General features: G+C 40.0%; 1 protein-coding gene across 10 annotated transcripts in view; it reads right to left on the bottom strand.

Annotated features, from left to right (window-relative positions):
• The window catches only part of NPAS3 (neuronal PAS domain protein 3), a 1,108,131-nt gene that overhangs the window by 143,379 nt on the left and 941,596 nt on the right, over nt 1–23,156 (bottom strand). The window lies entirely within an intron of this gene.

The following is a 23,156-nucleotide window of genomic DNA, read 5'->3' as shown; positions in this document are numbered from 1 at the left end:
ATAATAAAATCACCAATGTATTGTACTAAAAGCTGGTGAGCCTACTGGCTAAGCACAATTCTATGCATGCTTACTAGAAGTAAGTCCAATTGTTACATCCAAGTATTTATTTATTTAAAACCTGTATGCTAGATCTCTACTAAGTGATTTGAAAATACAGAATAACATACATCATAAATAAAACAGCAGAATGTAGATGTAAGTTTGCATAGGATTTTGCAGCTTGAGTTACAAATCAAGAAGTCCCTACTTTCATATTGCCTGTGCCAGAACTTGAGTGGCAGAGTTCATAGGCCAGCTATCCTATTCAGTCTCCTCCCATCTAATCTATAATGATCCAACAGGTTATAGTATAGATTATAACGAAATAATGTATGTGAACTGCTTTGAACAGATGAAAAGTACTATAAAAATACTATCATTTTCTGGTTTAGCTTGCCTTTTCTGGCTTGTACAGATCTGACCATTAAAATAAAGTATAACTGTAAATACAGTATATTCTTTGTTTTCCTATGTTTTTGAATATAACCCACTAAAACACCATCATGACACTGAATTTGGTAGCAGCTAGTGATGCTGGACTTCACAGTGTCATTAAGAAAAAACAGGCACTAGTCCACTCTCTTAATTTAATTACAAAAGCATGCTAACACACCATGCTTCATCCTCATGCCAGAACCACCTTTTACATCCATAAGAACAGAAGAAGAGTCCTGCTGAATCAGATTAAAGGCCAATCATATTACCCCTGTGCTTATAATCATAATAATCATATTACCCCTGTGCTTTATCGACTCTACTGGCTCCCAATTTGTTTCCAGGCCCAATTCAAAGTGCTGGTAAAGTTTAGGAAAGCCCTAAACTTTAAAGCCCGCAGGGTAACATCTTGTCCCCCACGCTGTTTAACATCTATATGAAGCCCTTGGGAGCAGTCATCAGGAGATCTGGGGAGAGGTGCCAGCAGTATGCTGACGACACCCAGCTCTATTTCTCCGTAACATCTGAATCAGGAGAGGCCGTGCAAGCCCTGGACCGGTGCTTGAACTCAGTGGTGGGCTGGATGAGGGCCAATAAACTGAGTCTGAATCCTAGCAAGATGGAGGCGCTGTGGGTTGGTGGTTCCCGAGTTCGGATAATTGGTCAGTTGCCTGCTTTTGATGGGGTTGTACTCCCCCTGAAAAAGCAGGTCTGTAGTCTGGGGCTGCTCCTGGATCCATCTTTGTCGCTAGAGTGCAACATTGGGGAGCTCACAAGTCTAGTTTATTTATATTTATTTAAACACTTTTATATGTGCTTTTATTTTTGAAAAATCAAGGTGGTTTATGAAAATAAAAATAATCAATAAGAAAAAATGCAACTAAAAAAATGGCAGACAGGGCACAGTCCCTTTCCAACCCTTTAGCCAGACTTTCTTGTTAGGTGGGACAACCACATTTATTATTAGGTTTATATCCCACCCTTTCTCCCAGTAGGAGCCCACTTCTAGATGGGGCATTTGTATGTGTGTGGGGAGAGGTGCCTTTGCCTATAGCTACAGTCCACTTTCACCTGTGGTCTGTCCCTGTGTTCTTATTCCTCATGAACGGAACTACTTTGGTAATGACAGTGAGCTTCTGAGCTTGGCTTTGATACTGTATTAGGTATCTCAGTTTCAGATTCCAATTGACAAACTTGTCCATATTATAAGTTTAGGGAAGGACAGACAGAAAATACATACTTTAGAGTGTGTTTCTTAAATCCTCCTTGAGATTTAAGTCTTGTTCCTGACCTTTAGATTTTCCTTCCAGTTGGACAATCAAGGGAAAGCTTTTTAACCATCTGCTGTTATATAAAGGACTAACTAAGCAGTTAGAATCTAATTGCAGAAACCAACTGAATTTTTTTAAACTAGTTGCTGGGTTGAGTTTTCTGTCCACAAACCTTGAAAGGGCCTCATGCTAAGCTGCACATATTGGAAAAATCAGAAATTAAGATCTGAGCTACAGCCTAAGTGGCCAGCCACCTTGCTAGCTAACTGTAGTGTCCACAGCAATATTCCTCTAAGGCTGTTTTCATCCTTTGCTATCAAGTACTCAAGAAACAAAAGAAAAAATAGCCATTATGATTGTGAATGTAGTGAGTGCTTTAAAAGAGTAAAGGGTAGCTATATTTTCTGATTACCTTATCTATTTATTTCACCCTTTTGCAAAAAGCACCTATCCTGCTCTATTTATTAAAATAACTGTAGAATAAACAAACTCTTACTTCTTACTGCAGGCAAGCAAACATGCTTCTTTATTGCTGGCTGGATAGAGAACACAAATGAAAATGAAAAGCAGATAACGTTGCCAGGTCTCCAGTTTTTGCCCAGAGACTCCAGATTTTTGGTGTCCTCTCTGGGTTTCCATGTGAGTCACCACAATCTCCGGACTCTCAGCTTCCATTTCTTAAAAAAAATAAGTTTCTAGGTGGTCTGGTTCACAAGATATACACCAAAACATCAGCTGCCCCTTACAACTTCTGCTAAATGAACTCATAGCTGGCTGCTCTAACCCCGTCCTTTCAGGTTTGAGCTAATAAGTGAAGGCAGGGTGGTGACAAGGGATTTGTTGACCTCCAGGCAATAGCTGGAACCCATTGCAAGGCCAGAAAACTGTTGTCTTTTGCTGGTTTATAGCTTTCTCTCTGCAGATGTAGAACAAAAAAATCACAGCAGGATCTTAGTAGGCAATTGTTGTAAATAATTTCAATTATAATAAAAGTGTACATGCAGGGTTTTTTAAATTCCTTGCAAAAATGGCATATTATAAATGTTATCTTTCAAATAATCTTTGAACAGAAATTTAAAAGAAATGTACGTGCAACTTGTTCTTCCCAGACTATTGAAGAGGTCAGTTTGTCTAATTCATAGCCTGTTTTGAAAACCCAATATGAAGTTTAATCCTATTCTTGCTTTTCTGGGAGTAACACTGCAATGCTAATCCCACATACTGGGAGTAAACCCCACTGAATTCAATAGGAGTTACTTTTGAGGAGACATGGTTAGGATTATGCTGTAAATCAATGGGACTTTTGAGTGAACATAGTAAAGGATTGTGTTTGTGTTGTAAATCTTTCTCTCCCCCTCCAATTCTATTTTTTAAAGAAATCAGGAAGGGCTTTCCTAGATGTCAGTGTTTTTATTTCATAGGGAACCAATACAGATTTTTTTTAATGTCTTGCAATGACCAATTGGTTTTGACAATAAACTATATTGTATGTATTTTTACATCTCCAGTGTGTGTATATATGGAATCTTTCCAACAACCCTGAGAAGCAGGGTTGGAAACCAAGGCAGCTCACAACAAGAAATAAATCCATTTAAAATCCAATAACCATAAAACAAGTATGAAACAGTTGTAAAACAGCTTAAAGTGGCATGATTCTGAATTTTTTGTTGGGTGAATGAAGTTATCACTTGAGGTTGTAGTCCTGTACACACTTCCTTGTTAGAGTAAGCCCCATTGGGACTTGCTTCTGAGTAAACATGCATAGGATTGCACTATAACTATATTTACAGGTTGTGTAAATAATAAACATCTTTGACAGTCATGCTTATATAAATATTTATTCATATTATGTCCCGATAAGTATTTGATTTCACGCTATGGCTATACATTATTACTTCCTCTACATTTTAAGTGTGCCCTTCTTCCTTGTGGTGGTCATGGACCCCCTCTGTTGTTTTCACGCTGAGGGGCAGATTTGGCTGAGAGATGGTGAATAGCCCATGGTCACTCAGTAAACTTTGTAGCTGATTTCCATTTAAAAAAATTAATTAAAATTATTAACATGCAGGTGCAAAGTTTATTAAGTAAATCCACACAATATAATTAAATTACATCCAACTCACATTTAAAGCGCATGACTTCCCCCAAAGAATCCTGGGAAGTATAGTTTCCCCTTCGTACTTATAGTTCCCACCACCCTTAACAAACTACAGTTCCCATGATTCTGTGGTGGGATACATGTGCTTCAAATGTATGCTGAATGTGCTTTAAATGAATGGTGTGGTGTGGTGTGCATTCATTAGTGAATTGAAAAGAACAATTTTAAAAGATACTTTACAGGGGAAGGGCTATATCTCAATGGCAGGGCACATGTTTTGCATTCAAAGGTCCAAAATCCAATCTTTGGAAAAGACTATTGCCTGGAATCCTGAAGAGCCAATGTTAGTCCATGTCATTAGTACTAAACTAGATGATACAAAATGGCCTGAGTCGGTATAAGGCAGATTCCTTTGTTCCTAAAAGATTAAAGAGACCCAAGGGCCACAGTGACTCCAAAATTTGTTTATGTATTTTATTTACAACATTTATATACTGCTTTAAACTCAAAGTGCCTTACAGAAGGAATTAAAACAATGAAATTATTGGCAAAAACAGTTAGACAGGTATTTAAAAGCATTCAAAATAATAAAACCAACAATGAGTTAAGAACAGATAAAAAACGTAATAGCTTCCACCTTCCTGGGTAGACTTAACTAAACAAAAATGTTCTTAGCAGGTGCCAAAATGAGCACATTGAAGGCGTCTGCCTAATGTCAATAGGCAGAGAGTTCCAAAGCATAGGTGTTGCCACACTGAAGGATCAATTTCTTACAAGAGCAGAACAAGTGCTATGTGGCACCTGTAATATGGAAAACATACCTTGAACATGACCTGGTAGCAAATCAGCAACCAGTACGGATTTCAGAGCAGAGGTATTATTTACTGATAGAGTCTCACTCATGTCAGCAATCATGCCACAGCATTCAGCACTAACTGCAGCCCCCAGGTCAGGTTATGCTGCATGGGCATTTCTGTGACCTTGGCTGACTGGCTGCCAGGATTTTTTTACTTTTGATTAGGAAACCTGACTTCTTGTGTGATGCTGAGTTTTCTGCCTTACTGAATCTTCTTGTGCTTGGCATGGTATTGCATTTAGGAAATCATCATTGTCTTTTTTCTTTTTCTATTTGCATTTAATTAATGTCTGACCTCACTCCCTTACATCCATAGAAACAACAACAGTGGTTCCATGTGCTCAGCTCAACCTCCATAAACTTAATGATGATGCACCTTGTTTGCATGATGGTTTGTTTTTTGCTCATTGCTGGTAAAAAAGAATTCACATACTGGGAAGAGTGGCTTCAACTGCTGTTGTTCCCAAGCTACTGCTTGTGAAGGTAGACCAAACTATGTGTGCTCTCAGTCAATTATTACTCACTGGAATTGGGTTGGATGGCAAAATGGGTTTATAGCAGCCCATGGTATAGGCAGAAAAGGGTAGAGAATCTTCTTAACTCTTACTCATTTCTCAAACCTCTCTCTGCAGTGAAAGGTCAAGTCTGTAAAGAAGTTTGGAGCAGCCACGTTAAAAGGCAGGTAGGGCTTTGATACTGATATCTTTGCAGAGGATCCTAGTCAAGCCTCACCAACAGCACAATCCTAACCATATCTCCTCAGAAGTAAATTCTGTTGAGTACTATGGGGCTTAGACCCTCAGGAAGTGTTTTTAGAATTGTGGCCTTCAGGGCCATTGAGTCCAACCCCCTGCTCAATGCAAGAATCCATCTTTATTCCTGAGTGCTCCCATCTAACATTTTCATAACACTACACTCCCTTTTTCCTACAATGGCCTTCTGGTGCCTGTCCTGGCTTGTCCTGACAGCAATTAAACCCTTCTTGCCAGAAGCAAGTAGGTGAGATTAAATGTTCCCTACCCAGGTTCTCTAAGCAGATGGGAAGGAACAATTCTGTCACTTCAGCTGCACCTGGGAAGACCTTCATTTAGCTAAGATTTCTATCTTAATTTCCAGTCAGAGAATTTTTTTTGTTTGAGTGGCATGCTCCAAGCAACTGTGGTTGATGTGTAATGTATCATGCTTAATGACATCACTAGGGCCTGTCCCTGTGACATCACTAGGGGCCACCACTATGACATCATTAGGGCCCACCCTTGAAATGTCAGGGTTTGGGATGCTTCTGATCTGACAACCCTAGTATTTATACTGATTAGCACAGAGCTTGGAAGATTACTTTTAAAAAGTAATAAATTACAGCTACAGTTACATGGCCCAAAAAGTAGTAATTACCGTTACAATTACAATCGCTCTGAAAGTAACTGATTACTTCACTTTTACTCCAAAGTAATCACTACAATTACATTTCAGTTACTTTAAAAAATGCCTACATGGTGCTGACCTTGGCTGCTGCACATCTAAGTAGCCTAAAACAACATTAAAAATAAATAAACACATACAGTGGTAGTAGAATAATAATTTTTATTCATAAGATAGCAATGGTGGTCTCTCCGCTGGTAAGGGTGGTGGGGAGGGAGGCTGAGGCCACTACTCAGATCTTTGCACGTCAAACCAAGTGCAACCCCCCCACTCAGCCAGCCAGCATAATCTCTGTCTCTTAACCACCTCCCAGACCCTGCCCTGCCACCAACCAAGGGACACTCACTCAAGCAAACATTTTCCCCTGAGATGCAACAAAGTTAAAATACTGCAAATGCAGCACAGTAGCCAGAGAGGGGGTGGAGGCCACTTTGTGTGCCAAGTGCAAACACAGTATTCACACACACACACACACATGTTGTCATCTTTCAACTCCACAGTTCTTTATCTCCATTCTGCTGCTGCCTCCTTCTCCTTTATCCATGTTCTTGCCCACCAGCTCCTTTTAACCTCCACTCCATTCTTCACCACCATCTGTTTTTTAAATAATTATTTTCTCCACTCCACCCTGTCTTACTCTCCGCCTTCCCCCTCATCGCCTCCTACCCATCCACAGAGCATGAGGAAAGAGCGACATTGCACAGAAGCCCAGTTTGAGGAACATGGTTTTCATCCACAAATCAGAGAAGCAGAAGACTTCCCCTGCTCCCCCCCAAGTAATGCCCAAAAGTAATTCTGGAAACGTTACAATTACTTCACAAAAGTAGTAAAATTACTCCTAGTTTCATTACAGTCAAAATGTAAAGGAATTACTCACTTGTTACTCAAAAAAGTAATGAATTACAAGTAATTCGTTACTTGTAACTAGTTACTTCCAAGCTCTGGATTAGCAGCATTAGAACTGAGTAATCTGACTCATGTTTTGAGGATCAGTCTAAAAAAACTCTTACTGATTCTTGGGTAGATACCAATAGAAGGGGATTGTGTGAGGCATCCACATGTTTTTGTCTAGAAACTATGGCTAGCAGAGAATAAAAGTCCAGATGAAGCACAGTCAGAGAGTCACTTGGAAATGGAGTTAGTCAGAGAAGAGACTGAAGAAAGAAGGAATAGTAGGCAGAGCTGAAGAAAATGAAGCTATTAGAGCCGAGGAGGAGTCTAGTAGGTGGCTGAGCCTAAGAGGAAGACTCATAGCCCAAAGAAAGAGTAGAAAACCAGAAGACAACAGTTGATGACAAGAGAGTTCCAGAAGAGTTGAACTTAAGGATGCTGAAAGGTTTCAGCAAGCAGGCAGTTGGGACCATAAAGCAAGAGTCTTCCATGTGGGGATCCTGACCCAAGTGAAAACTTCTCTTCAGAAATAAGTCCTCATTGTAGCTGAATGTCCAGCAGAAGGAGGTCTGGAGCTGAGAGAATATTTCAGTCTACAAACCAACCCTGTTCTATGAATACTGGCTGGGGTGTACTGAGGTGAATACTGGAGTACTAGGGTAGAGAGAGAAAGATAGGAATTAGGCCCTTGATATAAATAACTAGACAAAGATTCCAGGAACACGTTTCAGTGCCAGTTGCCTTCCTGGTAAAATCAGACCTGACTGCCTTTGTTACTTCAAAGGTGAATTATTGCAGTGAATGGGAGGGCTAACTATGTAACAGTAGGAAATATCAGTTAGTTCAGAATGCACTGCAAGACTGTCATGTGGCCGAAGACATTTTGACCATATAATCCCACTCATCCTTGAGTTACACTGGCTGCTTCCACACTCAATTTAAAGTACTAGTCTTACAGAGCAATCAAGATGCTGGGGAACAGGCACGGGAGGGCAGCAGAAAGCTCTGTGGGATTCTCCTTCTGCTCGAGAGCTGCTGCCCTGGCTGAATGCCAGTTCCATCGGGAGCCATGCGCATGAGCCGGTCTGGAAGTTCTAGCTTGAATGAACAGGTCTTCCAGGGAGTAAGTACTCCTTGTAGACGGCCATTATTATTTTTTACTGTGACGGCCTTTTGGCCGGTGGAGTTTCCAGGTGCATTGGGGCCTGGAGAAGGTTCCAAATGTGAGGAGGATCTTGAGAAAGCTCCCCCCATGCCTTCGGCTCCACCACATTCCTGGAACGTCCTCCATCTGACAAGTTGGCCATCTCCAGCAGACCTTCAGCAGTACCCGCAGTCTCGTGGAGGGACAGCCAGAGCTCTGCAGCATTCAACTACCCCCAGCCCAGCATAAAGCTGAGTTGGATTGAGCCCTTAACTTCTCAATGTCTGGATTCAATATATCTTATGGACTGCCTCTTTCCATGAAAATCCACTTGGGCACTCAACAAACATGTTGACTGTCTGTCCCTCCTTGTCAGCACCTAGACAGGAATGCCCTTCCAATGGAAGCCTGGATGGCTACCTTGATTCAGTTGGCCTGAATTATAATTTTTCATTGCTCCTGAAAATTTTCTTTTATTTGCTTTACATTTTCTGTTGGGCTGCTTATACTGTAAATGTTTCTTTTAAAAATGTATTACAAACCAACTTTGTGGTTTTAATGGAATGATGGGATATCAATGTTTTAATAAAAAGAAAGGAAGGTGGTGGTCTCAGAGACATGTAGTTTATAAACCATTTGTAGTGATATAGGAGCAGCAGTTTGAAGACTGTATGGGCACAGTGGGTATTGTTTTGATGTGCTGCCAGTCACTATGCAAATGTAATATAAATACAACTATGGACTAAGGCCAGCTGAGCAAGTGGGCTTCACAGTTGGCAGAGTTAATAAGCCAAAGCACACACCAAATTGACTGTTGCAATATTTTATTGAAAGAATTTTGACTGAAACACGATAGCAGAACACTGTCAAATAACTGAGTGAAGTGTTGCAACTCATTTCTGCACAAAGCAAGAGTGACTTTTTAATATTCACTAATTCCTAAACAAATAATAATGATCAAGAAATATTAAAATAAGCATTTTATTAGTTTCATTTCATTTCTTAATTACTCAAATTCAGTTTACCAAATTATTGCAGTGTGAAATGCTTAGAGGCAATGCTTACCATTAACAGGATTATTTACATGTAATCCCTCCCTCCCAAGGGGTATGATTGAACCGATCATTTGTGAATCCTGATTTAGGCTCTGAAGCAATATCAGATGAATGAAATGTAGTCATTGATGGAAGTGTAATGGATTATGAAACTATGATTTAGCAGTAAAATGAAAGAATCTGTGGAACTTTATTTGTGAACTTTTTTAAGCATTTAGATAAATCTAAGTGGAACTGCTTGCTAGTATCATTTGTTTTGAGAATATTTGCAATTGAAATATGCTTAAAATAAAAAAAATATTTATTATTTATTTATTAGATTTATATCCTGCTCTTCCTCCCATTAGGAAGAGTAACCACAAATTTACTTCCAGTGAAGACCATTTTTTAGATTTCAGTTGGTTTGATTCAGATAAATAATATGCTTTTTATTCATCATTCTTTCTCCTGAAATTGGCAATGGTGTTTTTTTCCTGTAGGTAAGCTAGTTGCTAAGCCAAAAACAAAGACTACAAGATAAGGAATGCACCACCATATTAGAGATTACATGAAGCAACAGAATTAATTTTATTTATTTATATAGCATTTATATGCTGGTTATATCCATCCAAGCAAATAGCAAGTGGTTTTGCCCTAAATTGTCTTTACTTTTACGCAACCTGTTATTTTGCTTTATAGGATGGATATAATTCTGCAAACCTGAGCAAAGAGTATTTGTTGTTGTTATGTGTCTCCACTTCGACTACGACTTATGGCGACCCTATGAATCAGTGACCTCCAAGGGCATCTGTCATGAACTACCCTGTTCAGATCTTGTAAGTTCAGGTCTGTGGCTTCCTTTATGGAATCAATCCATCTCTTGTTTGGCCTTCCTCTTTTTCTACTCCCTGCTGTTTTTCCAAGCATTATTATCTTTCTAATGAATCATGTCTTCTCATTATGTGTCCAAAGTATGATAACCTCAGTTTCATAATTTTAGCTTCTAGTGATAGTTCTGGTTTAATTTGTTCTAACACCCAATTATTGGTCTTTTTTGCAGTCCATGGTATACGCAAAGCTCTTCTCCAACACCACATTTCAAATGAGTTGATTTTTCTCTTATCCGCTTTTTTCACTGTCCAACTTTCACATCCATACATAGAGATCGGAAATGCCATGGTCTGAATGATCCTGACTTTAGTGTTCAGTGATACATCTTTACATTTGAGGACCTTTTCTAGTTCTCTCACAGCTGCCCTCCCCAGTCCTAGCCTTCTTCTGATTTCTTGACTGTTGTCTCCATTTTGGTTAATGATTGTGCCAATGTATTGATAATCCTTGACAAGTTCAATGTCCTCATTGTCAACTTTAAAGTTGCATAAATCTTCTGTTTTCATCACTTTAGTCTTTTTGACGTTCAGCTGTAGTCCTGCTTTTGTGCTTTCCTCTTTAACTTTCATCAGCATTTGTTTCAAACCATTCCTGGTTTCTGCTAGTAGTATGGTGTCGTCTGCATATCTTAAATTATTGATGTTTCTCCCTCCAATTTTCACACCTCCTTCATCTTGGTCCAATCCCGCTTTCCGTATGATATGTTCTGTGTACAGATTAAATAAATAGGGTGATAAAATACACCCCTGTCTCACACTCTTTCCGATGGGGAACCAATCGGTTTCTCCATATTCTGTCCTTACAGTAGCCTCTTGTCCAGAGTATAGGTTGCGCATCAGGACAATCAGATGCTGTGGCATCCCCATTTCTTTTAAAGCATTCCATAGTTTTTCATGATCTACACAGTCAAAGGCTTTGCTGGAATCTATAAAGCACAGGGTGATTTTCTTCTGAAATTCCTTGCTCCGTTCCACTATCCAACGTATGTTTGCGATATGATCTCTGGTGCCTCTTCCCTTTCTAAATCCAGCTTGGACGTCTGGCATTTCTCGCTCCATATATGGTAAGAGCCTTTGTTGTAGAATCTTGAGCATTACTTTACTTGCATGGGATATTAAGGCAATAGTTCGGTAATTACTGCATTCTCTGGGATCCCCTTTCTTTGGAAGTGGGATATATATTGAACGCTTCCAGTCTGTGGGCCATTGTTTAGTTTTCCATATTTCTTGACAGATTTTTGTCAAAATGTGGACAGATGCAGTCTCAGTAGCTTGTAGCAACTCTATTGGTATGCCATCTATTCCTGGTGATTTGTTTCTTCCAAGAATTTTAAGAGCAGCTTTCACCTCACATTATAAAATTTCTGGTTCTTCATCATATGGTTCCTCCATGAATGAATCTGTCATCCTGGCATCTCTTTTATAGAGTTCCTCAGTGTATTGCTTCCATCTTCCTTTTATTTCATCTCAGTCAGTCAGTGTGTTCCCCTGTTGATTATTCAACATCCCTACTCGTGGTTTAAATTTCCCTTTCATTTCTCTAATCTTTTGGAATAGGGCTCTTGTTCTTCCCATTTTGTTGTCCTTTTCTATTTCTATACAATAACTATTGTAATAGTTTTCTTTGTCCCTACGTACTAGTCGTTGTATAGTTTCATTTAAGGTTCTGACCATGTTTCTATCTCCTTTTACTTTTGCTTTCCTTCTCTCTTTAACCATTTTAAGAGTTTCTTCAGTCATCCATTGAGGTCTTTCTCTCTTTTTAACAAGAGGTATTGTCTTTTTGCATTCTTCCCTGATAATGTCCCTGACTTCAGTTCATAGTTCTTCTGGTTCCCTGTCAACTAAGTTTAAAGCCTTAAACCTGTTCCTTATTTGATCTTTATATTCTTCTGCGATGTTATTTAAATTGTATTTTGGCATTATGAGTGCTTTGCTGTTCTTCTTTAGCTTTACTCTGATTTTCGATACGATCAGTTCATGATCTGTACCGCAGTCTGCTCCTGGTCTTGTTTTTGCAGAAAGTATGGAACTTCTCCATCTTCTGTTTCCAATTATATAATCAATTTGATTCCTATATCGACCATCTGCTGATGTCCACGTGTACAGTCGTCTTTTTGGTTGCTCAAAAAATGTGTTGTCAAGAAACAAATCATTGGCTTTACAGAATTCAATAAGTTTTTCTCCTGCTTCATTTCTGTCACCTAAGCCCCATTTCCCCACAATTCCTAGTTCTTCTCTGTTCCCTGCTTTTGCATTCCAGTCCCCCATGATTATCATCATATCTTGTTTTGGTGTGTGATCAATTTCCTCCTGTACTTCTGCGTAAAATCTCTCCAATTCTTCTTCTTCTGCGTTTGATGTTGGAGCACAGACTTGGATGATGGTTATGTTGATAGGTTTCCTGTTTAATCTCATTGATATCACTTGCTCAGACCTTATGTTGTAGCTCCTAATTGCTTTTCTACATCACTTCTCACTATTAAAGCAACCCTGTTTCTTCTTGATTTCTCATTTCCTGCATAAAATATGTTGTAGTTGCCTGATTGAAAATGTCCCATTCTTGTCCATTTTAATTCACTCATGCCAAGTATTGTAATGTTGATATGCTCCATTTATTGCTTGACAATTTCTAACTTTCCCTGGTTCATGCTTCTCACATTACATGTTCCTATTGTGTGCGTCGTACAACTCTGGACTCTCCTTTCGCATCTGTGCACATCAGCCTCTGGACTTCCTTTCGGCTTTGACCCAGCTGCGTCATTAGTCACAGCGCTACTTGTCCTTGTCCTTTGTTCTTCCCCAGTAGCTCGGTGAGTGCCTTCTGACCTGGGGGTCTCATCTTCCAGCACTATCTCATGTTGCATTTTTGGATACTCTGTTCATAGGGTTTTCGTGGTAAGAGGTATTCAGAGGTGGTTTACCATTGCCTTCCTCCGAGTCTGGATGCATCTTAGTCTGGTGTCTCAGCTTTGACCATTCCGCCATGGGTGCCCCTGCTAGGAGTCTAGCCTCTTGGTCTAGAGTCCTGACGGCATTGCTCTCAGCTTCTTCAACACTCTCAAACCCGTCATCACGTTAAGCAAGTGGGATAAGATAAGATAAGGTCAAAGTGATACTGGGGATGAAATGAGCTTCTGTAAGGTTGTGTAACATTTATTTTTTTTATTGTTGTTGCTGGCCTTTTCCTTCTCCAAGCCATGTGTCCAAGCCATCAGCCCGTTTTGCTGAAAGATTTGCTATGGTGATGCAAACAAAAAACACCATTGGATTGATGAGCACTCCAAGATCCATGCCTGTGTTATACACTGGTGTAGCTCTGAGTTCTCATTTCTTTTACAAAAATATATGGCAACTTTTAGAGGCTGACAAACATATGTGCTGAGGAGAAACACTGATGGATTCTCAAACTGGTTTGGCATTTTAGAAAGTGTTGGGATGAAAGGAAAGATTATGATACGGCACAGCCCTCCCACAGGATTATACCAGTTTACAATTCATTTCAGTGTAGGATCATGTGGATGTAAGTATCCAAAGTCAAAATTATATGCCTTGTGCAAAACTTACAAACCAGGACGAAGACTAAACAAGAAGCGGGTAAGAGTTACGAGTTAGGACCATTTTCATACAAAGGCTATATTACACCAGTGTGAGGAGAAAAATGGAAGATTTGATTTTTCTGATAGGGAATAAATGACTGCATATGTCATTGCAAATACTCTGTAAAACTGAAGAAAGTTAAGCCTAATTATGCACCCACAATATTAGGAGAGACCAAATTGCACTAATATTAACCAAAAGTTGGTTGTACATAGGAGTAGATAGATTAAAAAAACTCAAAACCATCCATAAACTAGACTGTTATTAATCCCTATATAGAAATATTGTGATTGCAGATTGTTTCACAGTAGCAACATGTGCAATATTATTTGCTGAATCTGGGGTGACTGAGTTATAGAAATTGCGAGGCATAAAACAGAGCCCTATATTAATCAGTATGGACATATTTCTAGATGACATGACCAGCCAATAAAGCTGGTGTCTTTTCCCCCTATTTAATTCTCAAATTAAGATGCATCTACATTCTACAGTAGATTAAGATTAAATTAGGAAGTTTGTGATGAGAGGACAACAATTAGAAAAATACTTCTTAAATTGGATCAATTCATAGAAATATAGCTATGAAAAAAATACATAAGCAATCAGTTCCTGTGCAACATGCATCATCTAGCCTTACCACAAAAAGATAAAAAAGTACGATGTGGCAGATTAGAGAATTATACTGGCATTTGTTGATGAACATAACACATTTCTGGAGCTACAGATATTTTAATGCCATTGTTTGAACTCCTTATTCACTGCACAGCTTGACTGAATATTGATTATTAATATAAAACTGTGATATTCTGTGGGAAGCAAATTTCTAAGTCACTGCAGAATCAGGGCTGTGGAAGAGGCAAATGCAGGATTCCAGATGGAGGTTTCCGAAGGAACCTGAGCAGCAGGTGAAATCTGGGTAAATGGTCTGCAGGGATAGGAGGCCAAAAGAGAGGATAGACAGGAAGACAGTGTTGTATTTAGGATGGTCATGTGTCCTAATTTACTGAGGACAGTACTTCATTTTAAGGTGGCTTCTATTTGAAGGGCTGTCCAGTCCAAATCCAGTTTAAAGATAAAGAACCGTAAGAAGGGAGAACAGGAACCTTGAACTTGCTCCTCAATACTTAGCACCTGGATAGCAGGCTGAATAGGCATACAGCCACCTGGTCACAGTCATCCCCATTACGGTGAGATTGTATTTCTATTAAAATTACAGTAATTATTTCTAAATTTGCATCTTTACATATAAATTAGCACATGTAAATAGGGATGCATTTCCTCTTTTTAGTAAAAAGTAAGTGGCCACCCTAGCTGTGTTCAAAGATAGAGTCAAATTGTTGAGAATCAAGAGGAAGGGCAGGCTCTATAGGCCTAGTACTGAATTATTTTTGAATTATTGAATTGAATTGAATTATTGGGGGGCGGGCGGAATAGAGGTCCTTTATGAAACCCACAAACCCAGTCTCTAACTTCTCCCAATTTTAGCCCAAACCATGTCTCCCCAATAGCCTTCAAAATACAATAGTTAAGGAGATCAACACAACAGGTAAGTGAGCCAGGCCCCCTGTAATTTGAACAGTTCTGTCACTTGGCAGACTGCTGATGTTGGTTTGCTGTGTTTAAAATCCTCCCTTCCAGCCAGCTATTTTGGTGGCCCCAAGGGTGACTGATGGCTTGCTTGATGTACCTGCATCTCCCTCTTTTAACCAGCTGTCCATTGGTGTATGAGGCTGTATGAGAGTTTGATTGCCAAGATTCTCTTTAGAGACATATAGCACATTGCCCAGCTTGGCAATTCAAGGTGAATGTAGATTTAGAAATAACATAATAAAAGACAAACAACATTATCAAATAATTTAAAATTCCAATCATCCATACTAAGAAGGCCACATCTACAATCATCCGTATCAAATCAGGGAATAATTAAACATTACAGGCTCATTTCCAAAGCATTTGAAAGATTCAGAGAGAGGGAGCCAAAATGCCCTCCTAGGGAAAGGAGTTTCAGAGTCTAGCAATTACTGATGAGATCCTCTGGGCAGCAGAAGCTGGTGGCTCCGATGTCACTTGGGCAGTGAATCTGCTCTGGGTTTTTGTCCAAGCATCCTTGGACAGCTCCTTGAAAGTTCTGACCTTGATTGGTTCTGACCTTGATTGAAATCACCCAGCTAGCTGTTATTTTCAGTATTTGAAAGATGAGTTTACGTGACACAATTAATGACATCTGTAGTTTGGCCCTAAACTGGCGTGAGCAAAAGAAAAGAAATGTAGGTGCAAATGACAATCAGTAGTCAAATACCAGACTAGCAGATAAGCAAATAAATTAAAAAGACACCCTCAACCACATGCCTTTTATTTCAGTTATTTATTAGAAGCCAAAAGAATTGCCATGTGAATACTAAGACTCACATCCTGTTTAAAAATATTTTCTTATCTTGTATCATATTCTCTAATAATAACTGGAAGCTATTTAGGCACCGTAAGGAAATATGTGGTGTTGGAGGAGAGCTTTGTGGATACCATGGACAGCAAAAAAGACAAATAACTGGGTGTTAGAACAAACTAAACCAGAAGTGTCACTAGAAGCGAAAATGATGAAACTGAGGTTATCATACTGTGGACACATAATGAGAAGACATGATTTACTAGAAAAGACAATAATGCTCAGAAAAACCTAACAGAGTAGAAAAAGAGGAAGGCCAAACAAGAGATGGATTGACTCCATAAAGGAAGCCACAGACCTGAACTTACAAGATCTAAACAGGGTGGTTTATGACAGATGCTATTGGAGGTCACTGATTCATAGGGTTGACTGTGATGCCTCTGTATTTTGATAACTGTAAATATGGTAAGTGCAGGTTTTGTAGGGTAAATGTGGTAAGTAGAGTGAGTGAGAGGGGGGAGTACATGAGCTAGAATGCTGGAGAATGCTATATTGTGATTGGCTGAGCGTTTGAGGGGCTGAAGGTATTAAATGGGAGGATGACAATTGGTTGTTGTTGGGTTGAGGGGAGTTCTGTTGGTTGGGTTGGTTGGTTGTGGAGTTTGGGTTGATTGGAGTTGGTTGTGGGTTGGATTATATTTGGCTGGTATTGAGGCAGATTATATATGACCAGAAACATAAAGAGGAACACAATATATGAAACCATATGTTTGTTAAATGTACCTAAAGTAATCTTGTTATTTCCTGGTGTTTATAAATAAATATTTTATTGGTTTACCAAAAGCATGATTCTTGGCTGGGGCTTTCACAGACCAGAAGGGTGTGGAGGGTAATTACCAAGGTTGGGAAACAGTATCAATGGTGGCAGCGGTGAAGAGATAGTGTATCATCAAGTATCCGGGGCAACCCAGGGCTGTATGCTTTATTGACACAAAGATACAGGGGGGTTGTGGCCTGCAAGTGCATCCAGACACTAAGTAACAATAAGCCAGAAGAAGACTAAGGCAAAGTCCCCAGGCAATATTGTGAAATAGGAAGTGGCTGGTGGTGCTGCCTAGCAGTGGGATCTTGCGAGATCTGTGCTAGAGCCAGTGAGAGAACAAATAAAAACCAGGATCCTGACTGGAGGGACCTGACAGGTGGTGGTCTGAGGTGGGATCCCCACATTGACATAAGTCGAAATCAACTTGAAGGCACATAACACACACTATAAAATAAGTAGAGCCCTGCTGGATCAGATGCAGTGACCAACCAGATGCCTATGGGAAGCCCACAAGAAGAACCCAAGTGGAACAGCACTTTCCCCACTTGCAGTTCCCAGCAAATTGTATTCAGAGACATACTGCCTCCAACAATGGGGGTAGTACACAGCCATTATGGCTAGCAGTAGCCATTGATAGCCTTATTCTCCAATTTTGGCTCTAGCAGTGTTGAAAGCTGAGCTTTCAAACAGCACAGGAACCAAATGTCTCAAAATGCATCCACACAAGAGTTATGCTTATTTGGAAATAGGGTAGAGATAATGATATATGGAATGCTGACAACTTATCTGGTGTCCTCGTGTACTGCTTACAGTTCATATACCATTGCTGTAATCACAGTTTTAAATTAAATCCGTCAAACACAGATTTATTGACTTCAGAGCTGGGATTTGAATTTGTGAAACTTAGCAGACATTGCCTGATTTCATATCATGCTTATCCCAATTATGAGTCATCACCCCTTTGCTAGCAAATCACTGTATTCTACATTCAGCAGTGTGAAATACACTTACCTTGTCATAACTCTTGCCTTCAGAATGGACATTTGGAAAAGGAAGTATCTGTCGGCATATGTTGCCAAGTGATATTCTCACAGACTAGGAAAAACAAATTTATTCGAAAAAATACACTTTCCTGCTTTTATTTCACATCCTAATTTTCATTTTTTTAAAAAAATGGAAGGCATTTAAAAAAAAATAAATTTGGAAGGCAACTGGAGTTCTACATACATCCTATCTGTGTCACCCTGTGCATGGGTTCCATCCAGACCCTGAACAATGTAGAGCTATAGCCTAATTCTGCCGCAAACAGGAACTCTGTAGTTGTCTAGGGCTGGATGGATTCAAGAACACAAGCAGGGTAAGTTCATGGCATCAGAGACTTGATAGGTATAAATGAAACTTGGTGGGATGACTCCCATGACTGGAATACAGCAATTGAAGGATATAACTTGTTCAAAAAGAACAAAAGGAATAAAAAGGGAGGTGGAGTCGCGCTATATGTTAAAAATATATATCCATGCACAGAAATACAGGAAGATGAGCTTGGTAGCTCCACCAAGAGTATCTGGATTAAAATTAATGGGGTAAGTAATAAAAGGAATGTGGTGCTTGGAGTCTACTACCGACCACCCAATCAAGGAGAAGACAAGAATGTAACTTTTGAAAAGCAAATTGCCAATGTTTTGAGGAGGCATGATGTAGTAGTAATGGGGGACTTCAATTATCCCAATATCTGTTGGGAGACAAATTCTGCCAAACACGGCCCCTCCAAGAAATTTCTGACTTGTGTTGGAGATAACTTTCTCCTACAGAAAGTGGAGGAAGCAACCAGAGGATAAGCTATTCTGGACTTGATTCTAACCAATAGAGATGATTTGGTGGATGAAGTGGCAGTTAAGGGAACTCTGGGGAAAAGTGACCACACCATACTTGAATTCTTGATTTTAACAGAAGCAAAAGCTGAGAGTAGCCATACGCGCACCCTGGACTTCAGGAAAGCTGATTTCAATAAACTCAGAACAATTGTAAGTATGGTTCCATGGCAAGTCACCCTAAGGAGAAAAGGAGTCTAAGATGGGTGGGAGTTTCTAAAAAAGGAAATTCTAAAAGCACAATGGCAAGCAATTCCAACAAGGAGAAAAGGGGGGAAACAGCAGAAGAAGCCAATGTGGCTTCACAAAAAGCTTAGAGATGACCTGAAAACAAAAAAAGACACATACAGGAAGTGGAAAGAAGGCCAGGCCACAAAGGAAGAGTAGAGGCAGGTATCACGGAATTGCAGGGATGGTGTCAGGAAGGCTAAAGCTGAGAATGAGCTGAGGTTAGCGAGGGATGCTAAAAGCAACAAAAAAGCTTTCTTCAGGTACATCCATAGTAAAAGACAGAGAAAAGAAATGGTGGCACAGCTACTCAATGAAGATGGCAAAATGATAACAGATGACAAAGAAAAGGTAGAAGTGCTCAATTCCTACTTTGGCTCAGTCTTCTCCCAAAAAAGGGTCTATGACCCTCCCGGGAAACATGAAGTTGAAGGGGCAGGATTGGAGCTTGAACTTGGCAGAAAAACCGTCAAGGAATACCTAATCACTTTGAATGAGTTCAAATCAACAGGGCCAGATAAACACGGATTTATGAAGAACAAATCCTGCCAAACTAATCTTCTCTCATGTTTTGATTGGGTAACCTCCCTTGTAGACTGTGGGAATGCTGTGGGCATAACATATCTCGACTTCAGCAAAGCTTTTGACAAAGTGCCCCATGATATTCTGATTAGCAAGCTAGCTAAATGTGGGCTGGATGGAGCAACTATCAGGTGGATCCACAGTTGGTTCCAGAATCGTACTCAAAGAGTGCTTATCAATGGTTCCTTCTCAAACTGAGTGGAAGTAATGAGTGCGGTACCACAGGGCTTGGTCCTGTGCCCAGTGCTCTTCAACATTTTTATTAACGACTTGGATGAGGAGGTACAGAGCATGCTTATCAAATTTGCAGATGATACAAAATTGGGGGGCATAGCTAATACCGTGGAAGACAGAAAGAAAATTCAAAGGGACCTTGATAGGCTGGAGCATTGGGCTGAAAAGAACAGAATGAAATGTAACAGGGATAAATGCAAAGTTCTACACTTAGGAAAAAGAAACCAAATGCACAGTTATAAGATGGGGGGTACTTGGCTCAGCCATACGACATGTGAGAAGGATCTTGGAATTGTTGTTGATCACAAGCTGAATATGAGTCAACTGTGTGATGTGGTTGCAAAAAAGGCAAACACTATAATAGGCTCAATTAACGGAAGTATAGTTTCCAAATCGCATGAAGTATTAGTTCCCCTCTATTCAGCACTGGTTAGGCCTCATCTTGAATACTGCTTCCAGTTCTGGTCTCCGCACTTCAAGAAGGATGCAGACAAACTGGAACAGGTTCAGAGGAGGGCAACAAGGATGATCAGGGGACTAGAAACCAAGCCCTATGAGAGGAGACTGAAAGAACTGGGCATGTTTAGCCTGGAGAAGAGAAGACTGAGGGGAGATATGATAGCACTCTTCAAGTACATGAAAGGTTGTCACATAGAGGAGGGCCGGGATCTCTTCTCAATCATTCCAGAATGCAGGACACGGAATAATGGGCTCAAGTTGCAGGAAGCCAGATTTCGACTGGACATCAGGAAAAATGTCCTAACTGTTAGAGCCATAAAACAATGGAACCAATTACCTAGAGGTAGTGGGCTCTCTGACACTGGAGGCATTCAAGAGGCAGCTGGACAGCCATTTGTTGGGAATGCTTTGATTTGGATTCCTGCATTGAGCAGGGGGTTGGACTTGATGGCCTTATAGGCCCCTTCCAACTGTACTATTCCATGATTCTATGAGACTGACTGCAACATTTTATTTTGGGTTCACAGAGACATCTCTTTATTTCCACAAAGATATACATGGACCTGTGAGGAGCACTGCTTTTAATGGGGAATGTTAATAGAATTTTTATTGTTAAAGCTGATTGGAAATGTGGGATAACTATAGTATGGAACTAGTACCTAGAATTTCCCTCTTATTTCATTAATACAGGCCTCATCTGTGCACATTTAAAGTACTTTTATACCACTTTACATCGTCATGACTTCCCCGAAAGAATCCTGGGAGCTGTAGTTTGTTAAGGGTAATGAGAGTTGCTAGGAGATCCCTATTCCCCTCACAGAGCTACAAATTCCTGAAGTGGTTTAACAATACATCTCTCTTCTCAAAGAACTCTGGGAATTGTAACTCTCTGAGGGGAGGAAATAAGGGTTTCCTAACAACTCTCAGAACCCTTAACATACTACAGTTCTCAGGATTCTTTGGAAGGAAGTCATGACTTTGTAAAGGGGTATAATACTGCTCTAAAAGTATGGGGCCGATGAGGCCGCAGGATCCGAGTTCTACGTGGGATCAACAGATTGATCAGTATTGTTAAATATAAGGACTGGATGGTTACAGCAGAATCCAATGCATCTTTACTCAGTAGTTAGCCCCACTGTAGTTAGTGGTCATCCTCCCTTGTAAGTGGTTGTAGGTTGCAGCCTGAATAATATAATTAAATAAGTTCCTGTAAGTTGCCTTGCTGTTATTATCAGAAAAAGTTTTATTGATATATTTAAATAACATTTAAATGTTAATTTCAATTACATTAATTTAAATGTTAATTAAGTAACATTTTGGTGATGTGGGATGGGGATATACTATCTAAAATGCTTTACTATATGTTAATGACAATACACAGGGCTTAATGTTTTGTTAGTGCTAGTCCATTGGTATTTTATTGTTAATTTCCATGGTGGTTTGTGTGTTTGATCTGGAAACATAGCCGATAAATATTTTAAATAACTAAATGTTATGAGAGTAAAAGAAGGGATAGAACACCAATCTGAAGAACACATAGTGTCATTTTACCTTTGGTTATTTTAACTCTAGAGCACAAGCTGATAGGTATATCTTGGATCATGCTATTCCTTTGCAGGACAGTAGTACTCATAATTTATTCATGGATTAGGGAAACAGCTTATAACTTGGGAAGAATATTCCTAGACTGTACCTATTTCAAAATGTGCACAAGGGATTGTATCACTGAATGCTCCCAGAACACTAGAGGCACAATCTTTCTCCATGTAGGTACAGTGCCAGGACATGAAGGGTCCCTATAGAGTTCAAATAAAAAAACAGCAACAATAACACCGTCAAAGTGGTATGTGAGTGACACTGAAGGCTAGCCAGACTAGCTATATTGTAGAAAAGCAAGAAAGTCTTTAAGGTGCCACAAGAGTCTAACAAATTTATTATGGTGCTAGACTCACCAACCTGCCTACTGTCACCAGTGCAACCCTCCATGAGTTACCAGCACTTCCACCTCCCTCCCTGCACATGGGTCACCAGCACTACCCCTCCCTCCCCCTGTGGGTCACCAGTGCTTTCCCTTCCTCCATTCATGGGTCCCGCTTCCCTTCCTCCATGGGTCATCAACCCTCCCTCCCCCCATAGGTGTCCCCCTCCCTTCCCATGGGTCTCCCCCACCCACTGACCAACCCACCAAAGGCCAGGTCTGGCCAGGCCCAGCCACCACTGAGCACTTTGCTCACTGCGGGTAACCCCATTGGGTGTCCCATGTGACTTGCCCCCACTGCCACCACCGGGCACCTTGAGTTAGTGGCGGCCCCATACTGCTCCGCCCTGCCTTGCAGCGCTACACTACATGTAAATGCCTCTGGTAGTATGGGAGCGTGACACAAAAACATTATATGGGAAGATATGTTTTTGTGTACTACAGCCCAATTAATCAGGTGCATGAAGTGTTATGATGAATTTTATGGGGATTCATGTGAACATATACACACATACATATTTGGTTTGGAGGGATTGTAAACACTGAGGTCAAGAAATAATGAAATGCAGAATGGTATATATGATGAAAATCAAATTAATACTGACCATTCTCAAAAAGCAGTTACTGGTAACACAGACATCCTAGGATTGGTAAGCCAATTAACACATGCAACACAATAAAATTAATTGTCCTGATTCACCCCACAAGTGATAGCACTGCACCTCTTCATGAATTGTAATTCAGCAGTTTTATGTAGCAATCTCTCCTTGAAATTCCTTTGTCCTAATATGGGCACCTTAAAGTCCTGGGAATTTGAAATGTTTCCCCACTGAGTTTTAGATACTGCCATTTCTGATGTGAGATTTGTGTCAGTTTATTCTTATCCATAGAAACTGGCCTATTTGGTCCTATGTAGAA

This window comes from Rhineura floridana, chromosome 2 (genome assembly GCF_030035675.1).
Source record: "Rhineura floridana isolate rRhiFlo1 chromosome 2, rRhiFlo1.hap2, whole genome shotgun sequence".
In the NCBI taxonomy this organism is placed as follows: Eukaryota; Metazoa; Chordata; class Lepidosauria; order Squamata; family Rhineuridae; genus Rhineura; species Rhineura floridana.
This window is presented reverse-complemented; position numbering and strand designations above follow the sequence as displayed.